At 38.8% G+C, this 20,188-nt stretch overlaps 1 protein-coding gene and 1 long non-coding RNA gene across 5 annotated transcripts in view; one reads left to right on the forward strand and one right to left on the reverse strand.

Moving 5' to 3' along the window:
• Nucleotides 1–1,058: 1,058 nt before the first annotated feature.
• LOC127061017 (uncharacterized) lies at nucleotides 1,059–19,503 on the reverse strand. Its single transcript, XR_007780414.1, has 2 exons — nucleotides 16,936–19,503; nucleotides 1,059–12,672 (listed from the first exon to the last, which is right to left on the reverse strand). It is a non-coding gene; the product is annotated as an uncharacterized LOC127061017 (long non-coding RNA).
• The window catches only part of FYB1 (FYN binding protein 1), a 46,211-nt gene continuing 40,420 nt past the window's right edge, over nucleotides 14,398–20,188 (forward strand). For 2 of the 4 annotated variants that reach the window (XM_018920616.3, XM_030237186.2), the window contains exon 1: nucleotides 14,399–14,618. The gene's annotated coding sequence lies outside the window, so the exon portion shown is untranslated. Of the gene's footprint in view, nucleotides 14,619–20,188 lie in introns of all 4 variants that reach the window. The other 2 variants (XM_050986615.1, XM_009095876.4) reach the window with 2 other exon arrangements.

Raw genomic sequence — 20,188 nt, forward strand, 5'->3', positions numbered from 1 at the left:
AATTACTGGAAAATTTGTTTGGAATGAGGAGGAAGGATAGTTCTCAAAGAGGTATCATTTTAAAAGGTAGCTAACTTGGGAAAACAGAAAGAAATCAGTGTCCCCTTTGAGGAAAAGGTAACCATGTTAACTTAGCTCTACTACTAGACATAGAAAGATCCCCTTGGAAGCAATAACAAAGATATATGAAGGCTGAGCGGTTTGGAAATAGTAGATGACATCAGACCAATGAGATTAGTCCCTTGTATAGTGGCAGTCCGGATCTGAAAGAGTCCCCTGGAACATTCTTTACCTTCCTGCTGCCCACCATGAGTGACTCTAAAGACTCTAAAGAGTACCTGAGATTAAACATCAAAAGAAAGTAGGAGAGAAAACATTTAACCACCAAATCTACTATGCTACAAAAATTAGATGTAAAAAAGACCTTTCACTGGTCCTGCCACCATGAATAGTCCCTTCAGACCACAGAAGTGGCAACAGGTTTCCGCCAAGTTATGTTCACACATGCACAAAGCATTCCTGCAGTCTTCCTGTGGCATTTCAGAAAGCCTCAAACCTGACAGGCTTTTTACTGTACTGTGCACCTGTAATAAAGAACCTCTTGGTGAAGATCTGGAGTTACTGTCTCACAGTGGGAGCAAGAGAACTCTCCACCAAGAGTAGAGCTATCAGATATCAGGAAACTTTTAATAGACAGAGCAAACCCTAAAGAGCTGGTCATGAAAACACTCCTACTTTAAAAAAACTACTAAGAGAACAGGCTTAGGGTAACCTCACATAATCTAAGATTTAACACACAGTGTGAGCAGACATGGTGACCAAGCATCTTTCCAGTACAGTTAGTAATCTGTCTCTGATAAGCAATTTTTTTTCCAGCAGAACTTTCCCTGTCCTTTATTAAATGTCTTTCCTAAATTGCTTATGTATCACAAGCAAGCCTTACTGATCTCCTTCCTCTTCTATGTTCTTTGGAAGATCACTTCTGAACATAAATTATAATATAATTCCCACTTTAAATGTAGTTGCAGCTTATTTAGACACACTTGATTTCAATCCCATATTTTTTGGTATAAATACTTCTTCTTCCTTGATACTTACAGACCATGTCATAACTTTTCATCTCCACTTTCTTAAGTTACCCAAGGTAAGCTGTTTCAGGGTCTTTTCAGAAGCCAGGAACTCCTACTCACACTGTAAGTCTCCACTTGGCCACTCAACATAATTGACCAGAGCGGCACACAAGACTCTAAACAAGCTCTCATCAGTCCTCTGCAAAAATTCTTTTCCTGCCTCTCCCAAAAATCATTTGCTTAATCTGCACTCAAACTGCAGGTACTTTTGACATGTGCATGTCCTTTTAGTGACTCATTGTGTCCCTGGCACAAAGCAAAAAAAAAAAAAAAAAAGCTTTTTCTAGCCTTAAGTATATTACTTTGTAATTAAAATTTGGTTGATACAATACACAATCTCTTCTTCTCTTTCCTGTATAACCACTTGATTCCCCTCAGGATGAGAACCACTTAGTTTAGAACACCTTCATCAGTATAGGCCCAGCTCTTGAACAAGATTCCTGATTCAAGAACCTTCTCTTGAACCAGACCCAAGTAATGGATCAGACAGGATCAGTCCCATAACTGATGCCTGCAGAACACTGTGAGTAATCTCAGTGAAACTCACTAAATCCCTTTCTCCTAGTTTATCTTACGCTCTTTCTGATAGGTCACATCTTCTCCAAATACCTGTCACTTAAAATTCAGCAAAGGATCACCTGAAATACTCTGCTGAAATCTTGACAAATATAGTAAAATGTATTACCTTTGCCTTAAATGCCAGCTAAACTTTGCAAAACAGGTATTAATTTCTTCAAACATAATCCTCCATTAGTGAAATCTACATTAGATGTAGCTACATGTATCTGATGTTTTCTCATTCAAATAGTTTTTTCAAAGCTCAAGAAAATAAGTATGTAGCTGCCCTGGTGATTTCCTGGTTTTAGGAAAATAGGTAGTGTCTTTGCTAATTGCCCTTTTAAGTATCTGTAGTTGCATTTGCTATTAGCTATGAAAATAGATTGCATTGATATATTCCATTGAAAGTTTAATAGAAAGCAAATGGTTTGGGAATTACAGCAATACAGTAATCTTTTCAGTGCTGTAGCACTGGGATTTTAGGGAAATCCTGATTTCCCCTCAGAATGCAGTTTAAACCTTGCTTCTGACACAGATACAGTACTTTCTGTTATTTTACTATCACATTTATTTATCTCCATTAATTCATACTGAGAAGATTGCTTACTGAAAACTCAACTGACTTTTATTTAGAAGTTAGGCATCACCAACATATAACACTACTCTCTTTCCTGTACTAGTCAGGACTTCACTCCCCTCCTTCCTTCTTTCACCCATTTTCATTAAGCTCTTTGTTTTAGTTTTTGATTTTTTCCTAGATTTAGTACACTGAAATTTATGGCTATATGCCCTTCTTCCTTGAATTTTTGTGCACAGGAAGTCTGCAGCATTATAGAACTTTAATGCCCTGTCAGACCAGGAGAATCCTATTTTTCTGATAGTATCATCTCTGAAGAGGTCAATAATTAAAGGCTAATTGATATAGTTCAGCTTATTAGAGATAGAAAATTCCTTCAGATATTGAACATCCATGAAAGTCTGGGTCAGGAGGAAACAGGCATTTACAGTGAAGCCTAAATATACGTAAATTCAGGAACCCTGAGTATGAAAAACAAAACCAAAATACATTTGCCTTTTAAATTCAGTCAAAGTTTACTGAAAAGAATAACTATATAATTTTATCATAGACCTGGTTTTCATGAAAATCTTGGAAGTAATTAAATGAATGAATAAAATCTTTCACAGCAGTACAACATAACTCAAACAAATACTGTTTACAATTCTGCTATCAGTATCAGTCTCTGATACTGTGCAAAACAAGACTATTGCTGATATTTTTTCACATGAAGGCTGGATAAAACCACATGCACTCTCTAAAGAAACATTCACGGGAAAGGAGGAAGAACATCTTTTACTCCCTCTAGTACCATGCATTCTCCTCAGCAGAACCGTGGACTCAGAAAAACTGAAACTATGGTAAGTACTAATGTTACAGTATAGTATTAATTTACTTTTTATTTCATGGATGCACTTGCAGTAAAACTGCTGTGGATAGGACTGTAAAACTTTAAATTTATTTCTAAAGTTTTCAGATCCTTGAATCTGTATTTATTCTTTTGAGGGCATGAGGAAACTTTTTTATTTTTTTTAGGTCCTTAATCATCTCAACTGGTTTCTATTTGATTTACTGTTTCTGGCATTCAAAATTAAGGAAAATAACTTCTTTCAAGGCTAAATTGAAAAATTAGTTTGTGTATCCAGAGGAATTCTGCAGTCAAGTGGCAATGTAACACTAACCAAAAAATGACAAGAAAGTTAAGCCTGCAGAAGCCTGAAATCCAAAAGAAGACCAAAATATAGAATTCACTATTTCATTTCTGACCATCACCACAGAGGAAAGTTTAGACCAAAACATTTGGATATAATATGAGATGAAAAAATACCAGAACTACAATAATAATAGCTTCAGACAGGAGAGCTTATTAACCCAAAGGAAAAAAGTTGCATTTTCCTTTGATTTCAAGCCAAGAGAGGCTGCACTGATTCCTGACCTAGAGAAATACCTCTAAATATGTCTGTCTTTTTGCAGCGATACTGGTAATTCTCAGATATACTCTAAGAAGGAAAAAACTTTCAAGATATGAGAATTCAGTAATAAATCTTCTGGTAGAAATAAGGCCAGCCAAGGAACTTGATTGATCTATTTGGATTTACTCCTTGTTTAAAAAAAAAATAAATGCGACAGATTTTGTACAGAAATACAGTATATTATCTACAATTATATGTTAGTTATAAAATGCTGAATGTCTAACCACATTCAGAAGGAACCACCTCTTAAGGACCTTGTGTGAAGGGATTTCTACCTGCTTGCAAAAGTCACTGAGATCACTGGACTTCTGACAGCCACAGAAGACCAGCAGATCTTGCATAACTGGGAGCTCAGCAGACTTTTGAAAACAGATTTGTGCAAAATACAGCTCTCAGGGGTAATAACAATAAATTGCTCAGGGTATTTCTGTTTTCATTAAACATGAATGGGTTTCTGTCCGTCAAGCTGAACTGGACCATAAGAAGTAGACAAACACTGAGAGATAATTTTTTTTTCCCCTGCTATTTACGATACTTTCGAAAATTCTGTAAACTAACATCTGCCCCAATTAAATCCAAAAATATATTTTTTTCACACTGTTTAAGGCAGTAAGAAAAACACAGTAACGGTAAAGCCAGACAAGCAGCAGGTGGATTGCCAGCAGCGCCCCAGGACAGCTCCGCTCGGTGCGTGCATATTGCCCTCTGCTGGCACCGGGGACGCGCTGCACTCAGAGCCTCACAAACACCCGCGCCCTAGTTATTATTTTCTCTAGCGTCCTGCCCGCTTTTCTCTGTCCCGCTTCAGAGCCTCACCATATTGCTATGGAAAACCATTGGCAAGCCAGGCCTACTGCTACATCCACCAGACCATTTACACTAAAATCAGGTAATATTCCAGCCTATTGAAGGGATGCTGAATGAATTGAAACCTTCCCCGTCCCTGTTCTTTGCAACTTGGACAAAAAACACATTTGCAGACACGCTTAGAATGCAGAACAATACCCTTCATATAATCTTTATTTGTTAAAGTTTTTCATATTTGTGGGGAAAGGGGGGAGGGAGGAGGAGGGAAAGCTAATATAGGAAAATGTGTTCGGTATGTAAATTAGGCAAAGATAAATCATATGCATAAACAAATATGAAGCTGATACAGAACATAGCATGTGACTTTTTTAACATCTCCGGATAGCATAATGCAGATAACACAAGAATATTTAAAGGTGCACTTTTACTCTTTCTGTGACAGGAACAGTTTTAGTGTTTATCACTAAATTATCTACACCTGAATCAGCATTCTAGGATTAAGAACCTGCTGAGATTTGTGAGTTCATTTCAACAGAAAGTCATCTTTTTAGATAGTCATCTTTTTAGATATTTTTTCTTACAAACAATTCTTAATTTTTTCATAGTTAAGGAAAAAAAGAATAAAAATAGTTCTTCAGCAGAGTTCAGGAGTCTTTGCAGGAAGAATATGAAATTAACAAAAAGAGCACCCACCCTCAGGCACAACCCTCTATGTAAAAGGTGAAGTACACAGAAAATTAAGAATGGAAAAATTACACAGAAATGTATAAGAACAAAGCCACACATATGTTCCAGCACTGAAATTGTGAACAATGGTCTCTCTAACTTGCAATATCCTCACTGGAAGATATTGAAAAGTAATGAAAATTATTTATAACACCTTTAAAAATGGGACATGTAAGAAATTTGCCAAATTCAATCCATATTTATAAACAAAATTGTTTAATAATTTTAGGGAATTTACATTTTCATAGAATGAAATGAGGATCAGAGGATCTTCTGCATCTTGTATTTGCAGCTACAGCTGAGGCTTCCTTTCACTTCTGCTAACACATCTCTAATAGCTTTTCTTCCCATTAGGCACTTGTTTAGCTAAGTTATAGAGAAGTGCCACAACCTCTATACTACCACGATTCTTCTCTAAACCCCTGAAGGCATCTGCATTTTGATTCTGAATGTGAGTCATAGGGAGACCTGTGTTCTTATGTCTTAGAAGAAAATCTTTCAGAAATCATGTCTCCAGGCTCTCACTTATTTTCTAAAAAGGCTCTCAGAACATCAATTTATGTACAACCATTGATCTTCTCCATCTCTTAGCAGAAAAACAAGAAGGATGTGATTTCATAAGCTAAAGCTATAATTAACTCCAATATGCAAATGAGCCTGAACTTATAAAAGTGTCAGACCCCGTGACTGGTCATGCATTTTTTGACATTTTTGGGTTAACCTTGGGTGTAGCCCAGGCTGGGCTCTTGTACTGCCCAAGGTGTATCCATTGAGGCCTTCTAATAAATACCTACTTTATTATTTGGTTGTGTCTTGTCTCTATTCTAGGTCAGCCTTCACAAGGCATCACTCTGCCTCTTAGGCAAGGCAGCAGGCAGGCACAGAGCAAATAAAACAGCAGCACCTGTAGGTAATCAGGGAGCTAGGATACATGACAGACTAGAAGCTAAGAGAAATAGGCAAAGCACAGACTTTATTGCTGCTTTCAAATGTCTAGTGGAAGTGTGTCATACTCATACATCTCAGAGATGTACACAAACAGAGTGAGAGGCAAAAAAGGCAGTGGAAACAACACCAAAAAAAAAATCCACCAAAAAAAAAAAAAAAACCTAGAAAAACAACAACAACAAAAAAATCCAAAATCCCGATTAGTTTCCTTTTCTCGTTGGTTTGGTTGAGTTGATGTTGGGGTTCTGAGGGTTTGCTTCTTTGGTTTTTTTTCCTTTTATTTTTCTTTTAACAGTGATGGAAATCAAATGCTGATACAATTTAGAGGGTCAGCAGATTTTCCACCCTTGCTCTCTCCCCACCTAAATGCTGGCTAAGATTTGTCAGAGGAGAGGTTCCTCCATTAGAGGTCACCGTTGTGCCAGCAACCGGGAAAGGCGCCACGTTGAGAACGGGCACGTGATGTTAGTACCGAGAGAGCAGGGCACGTAGGGGTCCCTTCTGTGCCTGGCCGAAAGGTGGGACCATCTGACCCGCAGGGCAGGTCTGTGGTGGAGACGGGGACACACAGCCCACCTACTCTCATTTCACAGAGAGGAAAGTCTTGGAAAATGACAGAAGAGTAGGACAGGAAAGAAGAAATGTTCTTTTTGAAAGAAACTCTTAGTATACCAGCAAGGCTTCAGAATATGGGGTTTGTGTACTCTCTCTGTCTAAGCTGACTTTACCAAAAGGACTCTTAGCAGATGGAAATGTATCCTGGTTTTCTGCTGTGATTGCCAGTGGCACAGGTGAATGCATTCTCATTTAAACTAACTTTTCCTTTCTTTTGTTTATGGATTTATATCAGAGGCTAACCAGTTACTTTAAAGCCAGAAATCAGCTGGCTTTTTAAATCAGATTACCGGCTTTGTAATCAACCTGCCACCACCTGCTAAAGATAAGGCATCTGAGATAGCCAAAGTTTTTTAAAAGCATCAAGGATAGGGAAATAGAAAGGATGTCAGACATTAAGCAAATACTAAGCAGAAGGACTTAGGAAATTTTTCCAGAAACATTATTTTTAAAGATGTTTGGGTTAAACTGTTTGCATTTTTAAACTTTTTTGTCTTCAATTAAAACTATTTCTGAAGTTACTTTGTGTTTTGAAATGTTTATGATGTGGAAGCATTCTCTTTCTTGGTTTTTTTTAGGCCACATCATTGTCTTCTTTTTTCAAGCTTTCCCTTTCCACCCTCTTGCTTTAGAATAATAAAATAATTTCAATATCGCATACATGGTAACTAAAATTTTTTAATTTCAGCCCAGCCAAGAAGACTCTACAAGTTTTAGATGTAGTTCTAAGAGATAAGACTAATTATCACAGAAGTACTGTGAAAGCATACAGAAGAAGAGTGGTGAAATGATCCTGGCAACTGTGAATTTACCTAGAGCTATAACTTTCTGTTTCAGATGTCTTCAAGTTTAGCCTCACTTGTGACAGGTAACTTCTTGAGAGCACATAAAGTACAGAAAGATGTAAATCTGCATTCATTAGGACTCACTTTTTTCTAGACTTTGCTAGGGTTTGTTTGACTAATTGAGATTGACCATGAAAATCCAGGAGATTTTGTTTGTTTTTTAAGCAAATATCTTATAAAAGCAAAAGCAGCATTACCCCCCTAATATGAATAGGGGAATAGCCAACAGATGTAGGTCTGATCTTCCACTTTTTAAAATGACAAGACTGAAGAGCTGTTGTTAAGAAATCATCAGATACTAATAGAGATTAATTGCTCTCATCTGAAACCTCTCACTCAGAGGTTTAAGGAGGATACCTTAAAGGATATCATTTAAGGCCCTTTATTACCTACTTCCCAAAGAAAGCCTAAGATACCTGAGCTAGGTGATACCTGAAGAAGCACAGATGTCAGCTCCAAGTCTTCTTGGGCTTTCTGCACCCCATTAAGGTGGTGCAGAAAGCCAGACAACTCAGAACAGCACCTTGCCTGCAGCTTGGATGATTTTTAGGAAATAGGAGTTTCTGTTCTGCTCCTTTGCATTAATAGCAGGTGAGACTTGAAAAGCTGATGTGTGTTTAATATAGGAAAGGGCAAGAAAGGAGGTTATTAAGTTTGTGTATGAAAGTGTGGGGTCTCCCTGTCTCCCTCCCTCCCACAGAGTTTACACAACTCCTGGGAGGGACATGTTGAAGGGGAAGGGAAGTCAGGAGTGTTTTGCTAAAGTTGTCCCTGTTGCTTTCCCACTTCCTCCTGGTATCGGCAGCTGGGGGGGTGCTGAAGGGGAAGCCAGACCAGCTGATAAGCCCCTGCGTAGCCGTTCACATGAGGGTATAGAGGGTGGAAGCTGAGGCAACTTCTTCCCTGGGAAAGTTTCCCTTCCCCTCTGACGTCCTAGTGTGCACTTCCCGCAGATCGGCCTCGCTCCCTTCTCCCCTCCCCGGCGCAGCTCTGCGATCGCCGCCTCCGCGCTCTCAGGCCTGCACGGGCTCCATCCAGCCCCGCGTTCCTCCGGGACAGTCTGAGCCCGGGCAGGGAGGCACAGAGCCGGGGCTCGGTGAGCGGATGGTGCGGGAAGGCAGGGCACAGGCACAGCTATTCCTGAGGGGCACGGAGGAGGGGGACTGAGGGAGCTTAACTTCGCCAGGACGAACCCTCCCCAGCTGCCAGAGGTCCTCTCCCCACATAAACTGCTCGTGTGCAGCTCCCAGCCCTGCTCTGCTCCTCCATCCTCCCTCTCACCCCAATTTCTTCTGATTTCCTTGCATACACAGCTTCTAACAACTTCCCAGCCGGCGAGTCTGTTTGCCTGTCAGTGTCTAGCTTGCCTTACCGAGATGGCCACCATGTTCCCCCCCCCCCCGCCCCACCATGTCCCTTGTCTCAGACGAGGAGGCTTTGGTTACCGCAAACTCAGCCATCACAGCTACACTAACATCACCTGCAATTTAGCTCATTAAGTTTAACTCCTTAAAATTAAACGGCTGGTGAGCAGTCGTGGCCCTCAGTGAGGTAGAGCTGTGGGGTGTGTGTGGCAGTGGTGCTGTTAGCTCACGCTCTGTGAGCCCCCTCAGCCCCTGTTTCACGGGGCTGGGCCTGCATTCTTGGCAGCTCTTCATGCCATAGTGAACTCGATGCCTTCCAGAGGGTTTCCCTGTGGAAGGTTTAGCAAAAGCCTGGTGCCGCCATTTGGTCTGTCTGTTTTCTGCTGCGGCACTGCTTTCAATTCCCCCTGAGCTCCTGCTGCTGAACCCAGGCAGACAGAACACAGGAGTGCTGTTGAGAGCAGAACCCACACAGCTTGCAGGGCAAAAAGCGCCATTCAAACGCCGCCTCACCTGAGCCCCCCGTGCGGGTGAGCTCGGCAGCAAAAGGGCAGAGAGGAGCCCGTGACACGGCAGTGGGCACTGGGGATCAGCACAGGGACAGGCATAGAAGGGGGGCCAGTGCAGGTGAATCCCTTGGTCGACCATGACAGCCTGAGTATGAGCTTTGTATCGAAATAAAAATTGCTTGGGATTTGAGCTCTCCTCAAGCCACAAAAAGGAGAGACTGTGGGCTTTTTGCAGGAAAGATTTTTTTTTTTTTTTTTTTTTGACAGCTACTGCTTTGCATCAGCTTCACCTGTCCTGAGGAAGGACTGTGATTTATAACAGTACATATACTCCAGCAGAAAACCAGGATCCTAACACATACTTGATTGTGATGCCTTGGAATGCACTGGGGTTTCCTTCGTGACAGAAGTGTGCCCCTCACAAGGCATAGTCCAGGCAAGGCACTGCCAGTGTCCTTTGCCTTCTTTCTTGAGTTTGTCAATCCTGCCTGCCTCTAGTATAGAAAAATATAAATAGTAGAAACAGATTTCTGTGCTCCCTGTTCAGGCAAGTATAAATAGATTAATAATAAGAAATGTTTATAATATTATAAATACTGAATAGCAAGAATTTAAAAGAGCCCCAGCACTGAGATGAAGATCTTCCAGGGAATCCTGCATGTCAGTATTCCCCAAACAGCATCTGGAAAGCCAGATTGTTTCCATAAGCGTGACACTGCATGTAGACACAAGGAAATGCTGTTAATTTGCTTATGACCAAACTTCTGTCATAAATACTAAAACTGCCTTCAATTGAGAAAGTGATGGAAATGCAGCAGCACGTTTTTGAGGAAGTCTAGCTCTGTCTGCAGACACAAAGATAACACAGACTTACCCTACCAAAAATGTTAGTTCTCATAGTGTGCTGCAGCAATTGCGAGCAGAAGCTCCTGCCAGCATTCAGGAATATCAAGTTTATTCTGAAAATCAGGTAATTTCCAAAGTAATGCTGTAAGTGGATCACTGCCATGGCAAGATGTCACTTCACCCCAGAACTCTGACACTGGGGAGTGGCCCAGCATTGTGAAGCAGGACTGCTGACTCTTTGCCTTGCCCCCAGTGAGGTTCATGTACTCAGAATGTTACCCCAGAAGCAGCACAAAACCAGGTAGTTTGAAACTTTCAGTAAAAGTATGTACAAAGATTATTAATAAATATGTTATTTCTTCTCATGTGCCAAGTCTGTCCCCATGTCATCGAAAACTGGGAAATAAACTCTCCAACATACTTGTTAGTTAAGAAAAACAACATTACTTTATTAGTAACTGGGTGCATGGGGAATTGTCCTTAAAACATGCATGCTCAGTAACCTAACAGACCAGATTCTATTCCCAAAACTGATATACATTCATCAAATTTCCTGAATACATGTAAATATAGTAATTATTTCAATTCAGTTGTTTGGATACGGTTGCGGATTTTGTGATGAAACTTTTCTCCTTGAGACTGTCAGGTCATGATGTACTTCTCTTATCATTCTTAGCTCTGACACACAATCCTTGTTCTCAAAACCAAGATATCAGCTAGTACATATTAATCACTGATAGAAGTAAACAAGGAAGCATTAGCTGGCACAAGACTTATTAGTCGCAGATGTAGGGAGTTAACACAAAGCCACATTAATCTCTGGTATTTGCACTAAGCTCTGTATGGTACAAAACTAAGCATTAACCATGAATACAGGGATCACACACTAATGTGCTAAAGTTAAAAGAATTTTCCAGCATCTTCCCTCACTGCTGCATAGGCTGCTTTTTACAGAAATATAACCTGTTCAGTAAAAACTAGGAGGCAAAAGCCATGTGAGCGAGAGGAAAAGAAGGCAGGAAGCAAAGTTTCAGTGAAAAACCCTGCTAATGTTGGCTTTCTATTGGTCTGTGGTCCACATATTTGCATGCGTTGTATATTAGAGAGCAACACTATTCTGACTTAGGAAGGAGTTTTTCAAACTGCTTTAATGGTATTAATGCAGCTGTCCAAAGGTGTTCTTCCACATACTGCCCCAGTATGGGGCAGTGTATATAGTGGGAGACAGTCCGCTATATACATATGGTTTAAAGATTAGCTGCCCCAAGCAGTCATTTTTGCCTTTTTCTTCTCCCACCCTCCCCCACAACTAACTCTGTTACACAGTCTCTCCTTATTTGGGATCATATAATACACTTACATTAGTGAAATGAAGCAGGTTAAAACAATGTCAAAAGATAAAGAAATTTTTTTGTATCATGTCCCTTCAGCTTACAGCAACTTGAACAATTGTATTGACACAGCTGTGGAGGTAGCAAAATCCTAACTATGGTCTTCTTTGTGACCATTGAATTGGAAAGCAAAAGGTGTTCAGTTGGAAGTGCCTGACTTTTCAAACCACTTTGGAGTAAAGAACATCAGTAGATTAAAGAAAAATATCTTTAAAAGTTGAGCTGACATCTACAGCAGAGATTCACAGAATCATTAGGGCTGGAAGGGAACTCTGTTGATTCCAGTCCAACCCTCCAGATGAGGTTACACAGGAACATGTCCACGTGGGTTTTAAATATCTCCAGAGAGCGAGACTCCGTGACTGCCCTGGGTAGGTGTTCCAGTGAACTGCCACTGTCAACTGAAAGAAGCTCCTGCTCACATTGAGGTGGAACTGCTTGTGTTTTAGCTTATGAACACTGCTCCTTGTCCTGGCTCTCAGTACCACTGAAAAGAGCCTGACACCAAAGGGCATCCACCTCTGAGATATGTTTATTCATTAATAAAATCCCCTCTTAGTCTTTTCTTCTCCAGACTGAACACACCCAGCTCCCACAGTCTCTCCTCATAAGTGGGATGCTCCAGATCCTAAATCATCTTTCTGATCTTTGATGAAGCCTCTCCATTATTTTATTTTCTTTCATGTACTGAGTAGCCCAAAAATGGATGCAGCACTCCAGATGTGGCCTCAGGAGAGCCAAGTATAGGGGGAGGATTACCTCCCTTGGCCTGCTGGTCACACTCTTCCTGCTGGCCAAGGTTGCCGTTCTTTTTCTTCCCTTTCTTCTTTCCTTAATTTTTGACAAACATAATTCCAACGTAGCCGCTTTTCCCAGAGTTACATGGAAACATACAAATAAATGATCTGATTTAAAAAAAATAAAGTTGCAGTCATAACATTTCCACATAGGACCAGTAAGACACCACTGGTGTGCTGGAATTTAGATGCTGGTTTTGGTCTATATAGATAACATAATGGCATGTGTATACATGAGAAGGCATTACCATTATTAGCATTTCTTGTCTTCCTTGAATATGAACTAGTGATTTTGTTGTTGCTGCTCCTGTTGTTTTTGTGAAAAGTGAAAAAGGCAAAATAACTTCACACTGCTTTCAGGTCCTGTTACTTAATTTATTCAGATTCTTTCTTCACCTAAAAATAGCTAATTTCCCTATATCACTCACAAATAACCTTCCCAGAAATAAGTGGGAAAAAAACCAGAGAGATTTCAGGAAGCTATTGCACCTGCAAATGTAAAATGAGGCACCTGGTGGATATTGCAGATGGGCAAGTTTCACAGAAATTCACAGCTTAAACTTATTTTCATTTTGTTGCAATCTACATTCTCATGAGCATTCTGTCAGTTAGGGATGTACTTATTTATGTGTATTGGATGAAAGAGAAGACAACAGGAACTGTCTAGCATTCAGAGCTGTGAAGATAAGCTAGTTCTTTGATCATTGCATGATTTGTCTAGAGCTGATACTGTGAGCAAACGCTTGCAGTGGTGTTTACCCACATGAAATGACTTTATTGCTACAGTTACCATCTTAAAACAGTCATGAAGGCTGCCAGATACATCAGCAAGTCACAAATTGTAATCTGCCGTAGTTTTAATAATAAATGCATTATCATCTGTGATAATTGTTTATATTCACAAATAAATACTATTTTATAAATAAAGTACAGTGTTTAGCTGAATGAATAGCATACAGAACAGCATTTCTCCCACTACAAAAACCATTATGTTATGTTAGAAAAACATCAGTTGTCATTAGCATACAGCAGTGTTTCCAACTCAAATAAGCTCCATCCAGCACCCTAATAAACTTCTGAAGTAGCTAAGCTACAAGTTTTTGTAAAATTAAGCTAGAAATATCAGTCACTTTCAACACTTTAACACTCCAAAATATTTCAAAAAATACTAAGAAGCTTGTGCAGAAGGAGAGTACTAGACCCTGAGGAAGAATCAGTTAACTTCTAATTAAACTCAAAGACACACAGCTTTTCTTCTGCAGTCTCCTCCCCATGCTCTGCTCCAGCAAATTCACTGAGCTGTATTTTGTAGGAGTTCAACCTTTGTGGTTTCAATTTACCTTCAGCACAAACACACGTTTAGAATTTCTTGTGAAGCTTATTTACTCAGTATTGACTTTTCTATCCTAAGTCATCCTTCAAACTCAAAAACACAGGAGGAAGGACAAAAGAACTGTACAATTACAGTTCTGAATTTTTTTATTTCTAATATATCCACATAACAGAAGTTTTAAAAAACTGGCCAGCAGAATCTCAAGATCCCACTGGCAAATGTGAGGTAGCAAAGGAACATGCTAGCTGACACCTGAGAGTGGGCCACGTATGCTGGGTTCTCATTGGTAGCAGGGGTCTGGACCTGTGGCCAGTCCGCCCTTTATGCCTGTAATTGCCTCACACATTTGTTTAGCAGCTATTCTGTAAAGGCTCAGGCTTATGTGCACTGAGGAAGCCTCTCAGGGCTACGCAATATGAGGTAAATGCAATACTTTTGGATATCACGTGGTGCTTACTGCTGATGGAAGCAGCCAACCAGTCTGAACACAGACTGGTTGGCTGCTTCTGGTTTGGTTCCCTTTTTCTCCAGCACTTCTTGCCTAATATCCTGTGGAGAGCAGTTACTGTTCATGATAATGAAACCCACAAGTGTATCTTGTGAGAAGCAGAACTCCTGTTTAGCAAATAGAAAAGGCTGTTGTTACACCCGAGGATTGTCGCATTGAGGGAGCCAGTTTTACTGCTTGTTCCAAAATATTGGAGAGCTTTGGGATATCCAGGTAAACTGCTGCACATGTTCATCTTAAAAATAAGTATGGAAAGTTCCAGAAGAAATAGAATCAGTACAAGGTTTTGAATATAGCTTAATTAACTAGTTGTAGATTTTACTGCTTTTGGGAGCTGAAAAGATGCTAAGCTGACAAAATGGACTTTCCTCCCTCAGAGTTTTGTGGTTAGTTCTTTGAATTTTTAATAAAAGTAGTCCTAATTTAAGTGGCCTTTTTATTTTGAATAATAGCAGAAGTGGTATCACTCAAAGGCAATTATTTTTTAATTATCCCCTTTGCTTTGTTTGTTGTTTGTTAAATTAGGGTATAATTGTTAATTGTTGTGTGTAGGGTATAATATACTGTACTCTGGGCTGAGATGTCAGTGTATGCATTTTGGTCGTAGTTTGTCATGGAAAGTATTTTCCTTTCCAAGTATGAGTCAAAATGCTACTCAATGTCTTTAAATTCCACAAAATTTCCTTTAAAATCATATGGGATCCTGAAATTCTCAAAATAATGATAGGAACTTCACAGTGATAGGAATTCAAATTTTTCTTCCTTGAGACTTGGAGCATTCACTTTAGTGGGATAACCAGACAAGTAAGACATTCACAAGACAGTTACTGCATACAGAATATATATGTAGGGTTCTGAGAGAAAAGAAATCTGTTTGTTTCTGGGCAGATCATGAGAAAATTTACATTAATCTGAAATAAATAATTGATAAAGGGTATTAGAAGGCACATGAGAAAAATAACGTTAAAAGAAAATTATTAAGTATAATGAAATTTTCTGTTTATATAAAACCATCTTGCAAAAATGCAATCATTTTACAGAAATGGATATGAAGTAGTCTGTTTATATCAGATACAAATTCTTGATGGAAGAATGAAGCCACCAGGCTTCTGTTGTTGAAGACCAGGTTACCAGTGGTTGATAGTTCTTATTTTCACTTAAACAAGTACCAGAAAAATCTATGTAGAGAGAAACTTTGTCGTGAGCCTATTAGGACATAGAATCAAGAGATGATCATGCCTCCATTGATGCTTTGACTTCATGCATGGTCTTTGACAGAAACAGTTTGGAAACAAGATGGGATGTAGTCTAGCTGTTCTGGTCAAGCCCTATTCCCTCACTCGTCCTGATCTCAAACTTATCTGGAACTGGCCTTTTATTTTTATGCAGTATGAATTGATGGTCTTATGATTCGATAGAAAGGGAGAAACAGTGGCAAAATAGAGATAAAAGGTTTAGAGGAATGCACAATTGAAAATATATGGAATACACTGTGACCAGGCTGGAATTGCCTTGCCTAATTTTGACCATAGGTCCTCATGTGTGTGCTGTTTTTTTCTTGCTGGTGTTAGAGGGGTGTTTGAAATTATGCTCTTAGGGTAACTCAGGGGCTGTCAGCCTCTCACTGGGGAATCCCTTAGATTTCTCTTTGTCCTCTTCATCCTAGAGGACACCCCAGACAGAAGAATAGCCTGTCTCCTCATCCTTAAGTATTATCTGATGAGGGCTCTTTTCTCTTTCATACCAACCATTTTACTAGCAATTCTTTTATAAGCAAACTGTGTCTCTTTGTCTTCTTTTCCTTCTTCTGCTACACACATTTATATGTGCAAAGCATTGCAACTTCTCAACTTCACTTTCCAAATGCTGCACTACTCTTAGAGGGACTCTTGAACTAGTAATTATAGCTAGACTCAAGAGGAAGAAAAGCAGTTTGGAAATCTTTTCTGGAAAAAACACATTTGCATAATGATAACTCTGAGGTGTCTGGAAAAGAAAGTAGTCAAGCAATAATTTATCACAAATTCAGAATGCCACTACCACATAAACAAAAAGCTAGAGTGCCTCAAATTGACTAACTTCCACAGAAGTTATATGAGACATATTAAGTTGCAAAATAATTTTCAGATCTGTGTTTTCCTACAGTTCTCTGTGTAATTTTCCATGCCATTTTTGCCCATTTTCTTTTTACTTATATTCTGCACATAGGTTTTAGCTCAATTTCCTTAGTCGTTATCAACCTCTCTGGTTATTTCACTATCAAAGAATTTATAATTAAGCATCGTTTTCTTCTTAAAGGGATAGCTTTAAAATCTTAATTTTATTACTCTCAAACAAACTCATCAAGATCTGATTTTGAGTTTTATTTAGACCCCATCAGCTGGGAATAGAAATGTAAAAGTTACAGTTGAGAAGAGAAAAGATGGAAGTTTATGCTTTATAAATCAGATCTGCATGTCTTTTGAATGAATTTTTGTACAGTCAAAAGTTACATATATTTCATTTGCCTAATTAATGATTGTATACTCACACATCTGCGATTCTGTTCACTGATCCAGTGTTGCTGGTTAAAGAAAGCTTGGCCTCAAGGGGAAGTTGAACTGAAATAATCTTTTGGCTTCACCAAGACAGGAAAGTAAATAATAAAGTTATATTTATGCCAAGGCAAAAAAAAAAAAAAAAAAAAACAAAAAACTTTTTTGTCCAGGCTGCCAGTTCAGACTGAAATATGCATACTAAACTCAGGAAGAATACAGATGAATTTTTAAATTTACTTTTGTGTACTCATTACAGTGTACTTCTGTACAGAAATATGCAACCATATTGTAAATTACGGAGAATTACATTTGTTAACACTGAGGTGTAACTAAGGCGTAGTGTAACAATTCTGTACAAGTTTAACTTGGTACCTCTGTGAGTCTCTGCTGAAGGCAGTGGAAGGCTCTGAAAGCTCTGTGTATAAAAGTGTAACTATGGCATGAGAGCTAACACATAGGCATTGATCTAGATTTGAGCAAACACATCTAAATAATGCAACCATCTTGTATTAAAGGAAATCTTACTGTGCTCCTTATGTGTTGCTTGCAGTTTAGATCAAAAGTTGACAAGCCAAAATATTTTGCACTGAGTTTCCAATAAAGATCAAAGACAAAGTTCAGAAAATAACCCAAATAGCTTTTGCATGAGACTCCTCTTTTGCACAGACTCTTTGCACTTTAGAAGGGAAGGGCAGGGGAAACTTAATCTCTCTTCAGAATCTTTTCGAGTTCCCATTTCATGATTTACAGCCTACTGTATGTGATAATGTTTTAAGTAACTGCTGTCGCTTCTGGGAAGGGACGCACAGAAACTGTGGAGATTACTCTATGACCAGGGCCACAAACAAAAAATTTTGTTTCCCCAGTTCCCCTCTGTCTTCCTGACCAGCCAGGCTCTGCAGTCAGGCTCTGCTAATTAAAATCTGCATGGCTTCTAATATAATACAGCTTATGAAGGCAGAAGTGGTGATGTATATTAAAGAGAAGCAGAAAGATTTCACCAAGTTTCTTACTCTGTTTTTATTCTTACATTACCTTTACCAAGTAAATGAAAGAGGCTTTATTGTTAATTGTAAATTTTTCCACATGTCCAGGAACCTTTTCCTCTTGCTGGGCTTGTAAATATGCATGACTAGGACAAGGTTTGTTCACAGTGTTGGGAAGACATTTATTTTTAAAAATTCACTGACACTTCTAACATGGCAGGAATGAATGGTTCACTGCATTTGAAAGCATGTGTGAATGTAATTCATGTAATTAATGTAATCTTGCTGTGCAAGTCTAGAAAACTCCTCAGAAACCATATATCATAATAATAAAATTTTCTTCAAAGTCACATTTCCAGCTTCTAAAGGTCTGCATGCTGAATGGATCTTGCTTATAAAAAGTATTGTCATTTGCTCAGTATGTTTTCTTGTATTTCAAATAGAAGAAGTAGCAAAGAAATCAATTTATTGCGAGTTGCTGAGCTGGCCAAGCAGCTGATCAAATCCTAACTTAGAAGGTCTGAAGACTTCAGATATAAGCTATAATTACAGTATCTCTGGTGGTCTAGATTTTCTTACAGATCTTAGGAAAAAATCATTAACTAGTCCAAAGTCAAAAGAGATCAGAGACAAAGGGCTTTTTTATTCTCTCCGGCACTGAATTGTCTAAACTGCTTAAAATCGGGGTCTTGTGAGGTATTCTGGGACAAATCTTGAATAATTAGTGATGCATATACATACCTCTGCAGTGTGTGTGTGTGTGTGTGTGTGTGTGTGAATGTGTGAATGTGTATGCATCAAACGGCAGTACATGGTTTAACCCTGATCATCTCCGTAGTAAACATGTACTTCCTCCCTTCTTTATATGCACAAAAATACCCAACAATGTGGTTGCTGGGGATAAATTTCATTATGTCTGTCTTGTTTTGGCTGCATTTAATGTAAGTAATTTGTGGCTCAACACAATCAGTTTGGAAAAATTTGATTTCTTGGCAATGCCGAAAGACTGGGATAGTTACCTTTAAGTCTCTCTCTCTATATATATAACTACTCCAACTTAACAAGCTATTTATGTAATGAGATACAATCAAATGGAAGGCAAAAGAAGCAAAAGCTCAATTAAGAAGCTTTTGTTATTGAAGTAAAAAAAACCAAACACTGAGCACTTGCTGAACCATAGTAAGTTAAGATACAGTTCATTCTTAAACCTCTAATTTTTTTTCCAACACTTATTTACTATGTTTTATAGCAATAGTCCTTTATTTAGAGACAGATTATTCAGAACCATACATAGTTTATACTATAAGCTTTACATTTTGACTCACACAGGAAATCCAGGTCCTACTTGTGAACTGTACATATCAATGTATCAGCCATAGCTGCACCCTTGCTGCCACTGTAAGCTGGGAAGAAGGCTCCTGGAACCCAAAGGTCTCCCCTGCCCAGTGCAGTAAGACCAGCTCACTGCCTTTTGCTCCCATCCTGCACTGTGATGTGTTTTATTTTTCCTGAATTCAAATGTATTGAACTCTTGGGTTCTGTTCATAATTAAGACTGGTCCTGAAACTTATTGAATTGGGGTGACTAATAAAAACATCTGGTTTTGAATGAAGCTGTATTTTATTCTCTTGTAATTACTTAACTTCTTTTTTAAATAAGAAATTTAGTAACTTTGACAATATCTGGGTATATTGATTGTCATTATTTTAATTTTGCTTCACATATTTTCATTTACTACCCAAACATTTAAAACCCACAATTTTATTCAGATACAAAATGGGTAAGAGAAACAAGGACAAAGTGAGAGTGTGGGGAGCAGAAAGTAAAAATATTGCTGAGAAAGGAAAGAAAAATTGGCACACACATAAATCAACCAGAAGAATTTCTTTTCACAAAGGAACTTGCAGTTTTCCAAAGAGCTAGCAGGAGTAACATGAATCTGGTGGATTCCCCCAGGTTCCAGTACAGGAACTTCTTATCACAGGAAAATAAATTTTTTAGATAGGTTGATTTTAAAGTCATATGTAGTTTCTTATGTTTATTATGTCTCACAATTCAAAAAGTAAACAGAAATTATATTATGCCCAAAAGGACCTGCAGTACCTGAAAGGCAGCACCTGAATGAAAATTTCAAAATATCATATAAACACTGCAAGGATACAACAAAATGCTCAGCTTCTCTTAACTCTACAGGAAGATGAGCTATAGCACCTCCTCCGCAAATCAGCAGTAGTAAAGCCTCAGACCAGGAAACTCGTTA

This window comes from Serinus canaria, chromosome Z (assembly GCF_022539315.1).
Source record: "Serinus canaria isolate serCan28SL12 chromosome Z, serCan2020, whole genome shotgun sequence".
NCBI classification, from domain to species: Eukaryota; Metazoa; Chordata; class Aves; order Passeriformes; family Fringillidae; genus Serinus; species Serinus canaria.